Raw genomic sequence first — 8,615 nt, forward strand, 5'->3', positions numbered from 1 at the left:
TTTCTGTGCAATGGGAGAATTCTTTTCCAATTCAAATGCAACCCGTATGTTATTTTTTCCTACAGAGGCTTCAGGAACATTCAGAATAGAGACGGATAGAAAGCATCAGCAGTATGCAGATCGAGCCCCTATTCCTAGTTAATGAGTATATATTGGCAAGCATTTTGCTAAACTTACTTAACAAAGCAAATCTCCTAAGAAGTACAATTGGTGGGGAACCTGTTACATAAAATCTGACCTACACATTTACAAATCAAAAATCAGAATCTCTGAAATTGGCAACAATTACCCTGATACAAGGAAATAGACTTTAAGACCAGACCAGTATGGTCTGAGCATGGTCCCTGAGTAGGGAGAAGAAGAGTCCAGAGCGGAAGAGAAATAATTTACTAATTTGTAGTAAGGATATATTGAAATTTAATCCCTAAACACCATGAGATAGCATTTTAACTTTGTCCCTTTACTGATCTACTATGAAGCCATACTCAACTGAACGGTAAACTATTGTTTTTGTTCATCAGTGTGAGTTCAGGCAGTCTAGAGCCTTTAATTAATTTTACAAAAAGTAGAAATAATCTCTCAACTATTATCAGAAATAGCTATCGCAATCAATTCAACCTATTTAAAATTTCAAAGGTAATCAATATCCAGGTTATCAGAATGAGTCCACCAGGTAAGAATTTTTCCTTACAGAATTTCTTCTTAACAAGGCATATTTCTGTCTGAGTGTGCTGTATACCCTCTAAGCATGCATCCTCCCTAATTTTGTATTCTCAATTACTAATATGGTGACTGACATAATAGGCATTAAATAAGTATTTGTTGTAAGAATAAGTGGAAAGGGGTGGCCAAAGCTCCCTTCAGGTAAATCCCAAAGGCAAAATAGTTGAATTCTTTCATGGTGCATACAAAATCTATCTTGCTCTTAATGAAAAATGTCATAAATAAAACTATTAGTATAAAAACGACTTATATTAAATAGAAGTGGGGGGTTCTTTGGGTTTTTTTTTTTTTTTTTGCTTTTTCTTTTGCTCATGTCCTCACATCAGTATGTGAACCAAACAATGTGAGTGCTATCTTTTTTTTTTTTTTTTATAGCGAATAGGGTTTCTGTAAGTAAAAAAAAAAAAAAAAAAAAAAAAAAAAAGTGTTCTTTAAGAGAGATGGATCTAAATGGTGTCAGCTAAATTGCTTCCAATTTAGCTTGAAATCCAGAAAATAGATGGTAATGAAGAAAGGATATGGATTTTTAGTTCATGCAAAAGAGCGCTCTTCTCCAAAGGTACATCATGTCAAGTTGGCATGCCTTATTTATAAAAATTATGATCGTTGTATCTAGACCAAAGTGAGCCCAAAAAACCCACACCTTTTTCTTTTTTTTATTTTATTTTTTTTAAATTTTTTAATATATGAAATTTACTGTCAAATTGGTTTCCATACAACACCCAGTGCTCATCCCAAAAGGTGCCCTCCTCAATACCCATCACCCACCCTGCCCTCCCTCCCACCCCCCATCAACCCTCAGTTTGTTCTCAGTTCCCACACCTTTTTCAAACCAAATTCAGATTTCTTTGGGTTGATGTCTCAAAACTGGAATCTGAATGGGGGGGGGGGGCTCTTAGTGTCAGAACTGCTCTAAGCTATGGAGCACTACCTTTCCTCATGTATCCCTCCAGAACCAGAAAATAGATATTTCCTTTTCTGATAAAGACATATAAAGACATACACCAAAGTCATAGTTACTGCTCGAAATTGGGAAGATGGTACAAACATTATTTTAATTAATGCTTGGCAGCTATGTGTGGTTACACGTATTTTTGATTAAAGTATTTGGAACTAGACTGAATGTCAACACAATCAGCAGCTGTCACCATTTATATTTACATCAAGGTAAAATTCTAAGTCTGGGACCACAGAAAAACAATGAATAGGGACAGAAAAGAAAATACTTTTTATTAATTGGTAAATTGAGTTGTACACAGAAATGTCTTCTCAAGTTAGAATCAGAGAAGTGGTTCGTGCAAACATGATCAGTTTAAAAGACCAAAATGCTAAATATCCCAATTTTCTTTAACTTGTTTAAAATAGCTTCTTTCATTTTTTTTTTTCTAAAAAAAGGTCCCAGTCTCTACCACCATATTTGTCATTCTTATGCAATGCTTTTGGACAGTGATGCCAAATAATAAAATAGTTCTTGAGCTAGAACCAGAAGTATGCTAGCTTGGGGGAAGTCTAACTGGATTCAATCCAAGAGGCAAGAAGGGCCCAGAAATGGCCTGTTAGTTGTAGATGGAACGTCTGCCTCCTGCCATACCATCTGACCGGTGGAGAGAGGGCTGGGTCAACTTTCAGACTTTAATTTTAATACTGTGTTAACTGAGACTCTTTTTATTGCATGGAATGAAGTCTCTGATACTGAGTTAGGAGGACTAAGATGAATCATAAGGATACACAAAAATCAACCCTTGAAGGTCTTTGGAATCTAAGGTGAGTCTATTGGCCACATACTCCTTGCTTTTGCTCTCAGCTAGTGAGGCTTGCCTCTCATGATGTCTCGCTTTACTGGGCATATCTATTTCATTTCATCAGATTGTCCCCTTATTTATAAATGAGGAGGCGGGTTTTATTGCACAGGGCTCTTATAAGGATTAATGAGTTAATGCAAGCACTTAGAGCAAGGGTGCACTGCTTTCATCCATCAATTCTTCTTCTCTCCTCATTGTGATCCCCTTTCTGTAAACCTCCTACACTCCCTGCCATCCTCACTCTCAGCTGATGACTTGTTTCCTCCTTCACTGTGAACCCACAAGCAATCAGAGAACATCCATACGCTCCCACCACTGCCCCAACTCAGTAATCAGCGTCTGTGCCTCCCCTCCTGGCATCATGGACGTCTTTCTGTAAGCCCTCTCCTCTCTTCTGTACAGGGACACCACACCAGGATTGTTCCTCATTCTTCCCTGGTCCTTGTTTCTCTAGTGCATCGTGCCCATCAGCGTACAAACTGTAATTTCTCCTATCATGAACAAATAAAAAGACTGTCTCTTGACTCCACATCCATCTGGTTACTACCCCATTTACCTCTTTCCCTTTAGAGCAAAGCTTCCAGCAAGAATGGTCTATTGCAATTTTTTTAAGTTTATTTATTTATTTTTGAGAGAGAGAGAGAGAGAGAGCGAGCTTGAGCTGGGGAGGGGCAGAGAGAGAGAGATAGAGAGAGAAACACAGAATCCAACCAAAGCAGACTCCAGGCTCTGAGCTGTCAGCACGGAGCCTGATGCGGGGCTTGAACCCATGAACCAGGAGATCACGTCCTGAGCCAAAGTCAGACACTTCACCGAGTCACCCAGGTGCCCTGGTCTATTGCATTTTCAATTCTTCTCCTCCCTTCCTATCTTGAAACCATTCCCATCAAGCTCTCATTCCCCCAGCTCTCCGCCAAAGCTGCTGTTAATAATTTTGCAGCACCAAACCCAGTGGTCTCCCATGGCCTGTGTGTGTCATCCGGCATGGTCGACCCCTCTGCTTCTCCTTCACCTTGGCATCCCAGCCTCGGTTTGCTCTGCCTCACTGGGCTCTCATGCTGAGTTTCTGATGTGAGCTTTCCTTCATCTCCCAGCTCTCTGACCGCCTTCCATCTTATATGCTGGCAGTTCTCGACTCTCATGCTGAGTTTCTGATGTGAGCTTTCCTTCATCTCCCAGCTCTCTGACCGCCTTCCATCTTATATGCTGGCAGTTCTCGATGTATGCCAGCAGGACAGTTATCTCCACTTTTACATCCAATAGGCACCGCAGACTTAATATATCCAAACTGAGCCCCCAAGCTTCCCCCCACTGCCTGCTTCTCCCACAGTTTTCCTGTCACAGGAAATGGCAACTTTATTCTTCTGCTTGCTCTATTGACCTTGACTCCTCTCTTTCTCTGAACCCCACTTCCAACCTGTCAGTAAATCCCAATAGCTCTGCTTTTAAAACATGTCCCAAACTTGCCAACCAATTTTCGCAATTTCCGTGACTACTGCTTCAGTCTGAGTCACGATTGCCTTTAATCTAGAGTATGGCATTAGGTTCCCATCTGCCCAGGGCTCCTAGTGGTCTGAGCCAGAGGCACCTTGTTGAAAGGAAATCAGAACGTGTCACTCTTTTACTTCCCACACCCGGAGGCTTCCCATTTCACTGTAGAGTAAAAACTAAAGTCATTATAGTGACCTATAAAAAAAGACCCAACACCAACTGGCCCTTCCTTCCACCCATTACCCTCTGCCCTCCTCCTATCCAGCCATTGTGGCTGCTCAGGGCCTTAGCACTTAATATTTCCTCTGCCCAGAATGCTCCCCCCAACCCAGATATCCATGTGGCTCACTCCCTGACCTTTCTGTGGTGTTTGTTCAAGTGTCACCTTTGCTCGGAGGCCTTCCTGGCTATTGTACTTAAAATCCTACTCTCCACTAGCCTAGCCCCCTTTCCTGCCTTGTTACTCTCCATATCATTGACCAGCATTTATATACTATTTATTTTACTTGTTTAAAAAAATTATTTGCTTCCACATAAGAATGGAAGTTTCATGAGAGCAGGTAGTTTGTTTGTTTGTTTATGTCTATGTCTCCAGTGTGTAGAAAAGTTCTTGGAACAACGTGGGCACTCAAATATTCAAACAGTGATTGACATATAGATAAATGGTCCCTAAATACCAGCAGTAATTATCACCTTGCTCTAGACCTTCCAGTTCTGCTTTCTTGAGCAGGAGACAGCTCATGAGGAATTTCCATTATAAGAGAACACAAGCTATGCAAACTCAAACTCACAGTTTTTGCCACTGGTGGGACTTTTTTTCCTAATTTAAATTCAAGTTAGTTAGCATACATTATGGTCTTGGCTTCAGGAGTAGAACCCAGTGATTCATCTCTTACATATGACACCCAGTGGTCATCCAGAAGAGTGCCCTCTTTAATGCCCATCACCCATTTAACCCATCCCTCCCACCAACCTCCCCTCCAGCAACCCTCAGTCTGTTTTTCTTGTGGAGCACACCTCAGGCTGCTCAGACTGTTGCTGTCCTATTTAGCACATCACAGTCTTCCCGAGAAGGTGAGAAGGTGTTGAACTACGTGCTCTGCTTTCCCTCTCTGCCCTGTCCCAGGTTCCTCTCCCACAGCTGGGACCTACCCCAGGTTGAGGATGGGGGGACTAGGGCTGCTGTGCTCAGAAAAGATCAGAACAATTGACGAAGACAGAAGAGTCTGGAAGAATCACCACCAGTGTAGTAGTTGTCTCTAAGAGGGTATTTTTAATTTTATGTCTTTTGCTTGTATGAGTTTTCTGAATTAAGCAAATAGAAGGAGGGGCACCTGGGTGGCTCAGTCAGTGAAGCATCCAACTCTTGATTGCAGCTCAGGTCATGATCTCATGGTTTGCGGGTTCAAGCTCCACATCAGGCTCTGTGTAGAGCCTGCTTGGTATTCTCTCTCTCCCTCTCCCTCTGCCCCTCCCCTGCTCTCTCTCTCAAAATAAATAAATAAACTTAAAAAAAATTTAATTAAAAAAAAACAAATAGAAGGAGAAGGGTTGAAACTTTGTTTTATATAAATGAGAAAGAAAAGTTAGATTCAGAGATTTTTTTTTTTTTAATTTTTTCTAATGTTTATTTACTTTTGAGAGACAGAGAGAGACAGAACACGAGCAGGCGAGGGACAGAGAGAAAGGGAGACATAGAATCAGAAGCAGGCTCCAGGCTCTGAGCTGTCAGCACAGAGCCAGACGCAGGGCTTGAACCCACAAATCTTGAGATCATGACCTGAGCCGAAGACACACACTTAACTGACTCAGCCACCCGGGCGCCCCAGATACAGAGATTTGTACACCAGCAGTGTGTCTCCAAAATGTGCAGCATAGAAAGTGCCCCCCGCCCCAAGAGTGGGCCCTACTGACCTGGGGGCAGCTGTGTCCCCAGAGAGGGGCTGAGATGCATCCATCACCAGTGGGCATTAGGTTCACCCGACTAGTTCCGCTTGCTGTAATGCCATGATTACCACGCAATATTTTGATAATAATGCAGTATCCCATGAAAATCGCCTGTAGGGGGAGGGTGCACTCAACAAACATGAGCATCCATCTTCCTGGTACTTACATTTTCTTTGTTCAAAATTAATATGGTTCTGAAGATGATCTTTTTTTCAGATCTTGGCTGACCCTTAAAGTCATCCCATTCAAAAATCCACCTTCAGTCTGGCTAATGTGCTTGCGCTCACATGTCCTTGGGGGGATGCCCGCCCTGTGTCTCACCTGGTTGTGAGAAGCAGATCTGAATTTCATTAAACAACTGTAACCAATGACTGGGGTTCCTACAGAAAACCAAATATTTTGTTGAAAACTATGGTAGGCGATAGAAGGAAGACTCCACCAAAGGAAGCAAGCGTGCCTTGTATTGACAGTGTTGAAACCTCACTTTGGTGGATGGCTGCGTGTTAAACATTTATTCCGTGGCTCCAGCTGAAAATTTTAATCTTCTCCTTCTGGGAGAGTGAATGACACGATTTGTGCCTGGCAATGTCTCTACAACTCTATTTGCATAAAACCCTCCTGGGGAGCTTATTTAAATCGGAATCCCAAGCCCCAGTCTCAGACTCTGATTTTGAGCATCCTCAGAGAGGGGCCCTAAGCAGACCTCGTTTGGTACTCTATTGTGCACTTGCAAATCCAGGAAGGCTCAGCCCTTCCCCTTGTTCTGCTTTCCTCAGTACATTTCAGCTTTTCCCCCTCTGATCTCTGACCTATTTGTCCTGCAGCCTCCCCCGCTCTTAGGGGCTGTGTCTGCCAAGTCTTCTGCACTAAGCTCAGGCTACCTTCTTTGGCCCAGCCTTCCTCCTCAGAGCCCATAGTTTGTGATCATCCTGTCCTAACCTGAGGCCCCCACCAGAATGAGAATAGTGGTTGGGAGCCACTGACATAGGCGACTATATTCGCTTTCAGAGTCCAGAAAAGAAATTTTTTTTAAAAATCTGCGTTTTAGGGGCGCCTGGGTGGCGCAGTCGGTTAAGCGTCCGACTTCAGCCAGGTCACGATCTCGCGGTCCGTGAGTTCGAGCCCCGCGTCAGGCTCTGGGCTGATGGCTCGGAGCCTGGAGCCTGTTTCCGATTCTGTGTCTCCCTCTCTCTCTGCCCCTCCCCCGTTCATGCTCTGTCTCTCTCTGTCCCAAAAATAAATAAAAAAAAATAAAAAAAAAAAAAAAACAACAAAAAAAAACGTTGGGAAAAAAAAAATCTGCGTTTTAAAATAAGAGCCCCAGGAGGTTATGATACACTGTTTGAGGAAAGAGAGTAGGAGCTCTTTGAGTCACACTTTGAGAAACCTTTTTAAGGGTAGTGTGTGCATTTTTCAAACTACAGTCCACTAGTGGATCATGGCATCAATTTAATGGGTCGCTACTAGCATTTAAAAAAAGAAAAAAATTGGGGCGCCTGGGTGGCTCAGTCGGTTAAGCGACCGACTTTGGCTCAGGTCACGATCTCGCAGTCCATGAGTTCGAGCCCGGCGTCGGGCTCTGTGCTGACAGCTCAGAGCCTGGAGCCTGTTTCAGATTCTGTGTCTCCCTCTCTCTGACCCTCCCCCGTTCATGCTCTGTCTCTCTCTGTCTCAAAAATAAATAAACGTTAAAAAAAATTTAAAAAAAAAATAAATAAATAAAAAAAATAAAAAAATAAAAAAAATAAAAAAATAAAAAATTAAAAATTAAAAAAGAGAAAAAACATAATGGACTATGACAAAACGGAATAGATCAAAGTAAAGTACATCACAGGAAATTTAAATGTATTTCTTATTACGGGTTGCAGTTAAAAAAATTAAAAAGACCCTGGTTTAAAAGATAGACTCATTGGGGCACCTGGGTGGTTCAATCAGTTGAGCATCTGACTTTGGCTCAGGTCACGATCTCACAGTTGATGAGTTTGAGCCCATATCAGGCTCTGTGCTAGCAGCTCGGAGCCTGGAGCCTGCTTTGGATTCTGTGTCTCCCTCTCTCTCTGCCCCTCCCCTGCTGATGCTCTGTCTCTGTCTCTCTCTCTCTCAAAAACAGAAACATTTAAAAATTAAAAATAAAAGATAGACTCAGAAATCAGCATGGACATTCATCATCAAATGCTGATTTTGCCTTCCATACTGAAAAAGTAGGGGCTTTTCCCTGTGTTATGACCATACACTCTGTTGGGCCAGTGGTATCTCAAGTTCAGTGCATGGTTTGCTGTTGCTGTGCTGATTTTGACAGTGGGTCTTTCCCATTGCAATTCCCCAACAAACATGGCCTTCTTATTTTCTAAGCTATGTGGAGATTTAATTAGATACGGCTATCAATCCCCCCTTCATTTAAATAGTATTTATTCAAAGATTATCTTGTAGCATTTTCGATTTAACTCCTTAATGTAACAGTGGAGAGAAATAAAAATCTGCCTAACTTTAACTATTTGTCAAATCATTCAGAAAGGATTTATAGGTGATCAAAAGGCCCAGATAACCTGCATTTCTTATCTCGGCATTGGGGCTGCAAAGGAGGGGTGAGAATGGGCAGTGTGTCTTAATAAGTAGCTAGTGTGATGGCCCCTTGCACCTGAGTGTCCCTGT

This window comes from Panthera onca, chromosome B3, assembly GCF_046562875.1.
Source record: "Panthera onca isolate mPanOnc1 chromosome B3, mPanOnc1 haplotype 2, whole genome shotgun sequence".
NCBI lineage: Eukaryota > Metazoa > Chordata > Mammalia > Carnivora > Felidae > Panthera > Panthera onca.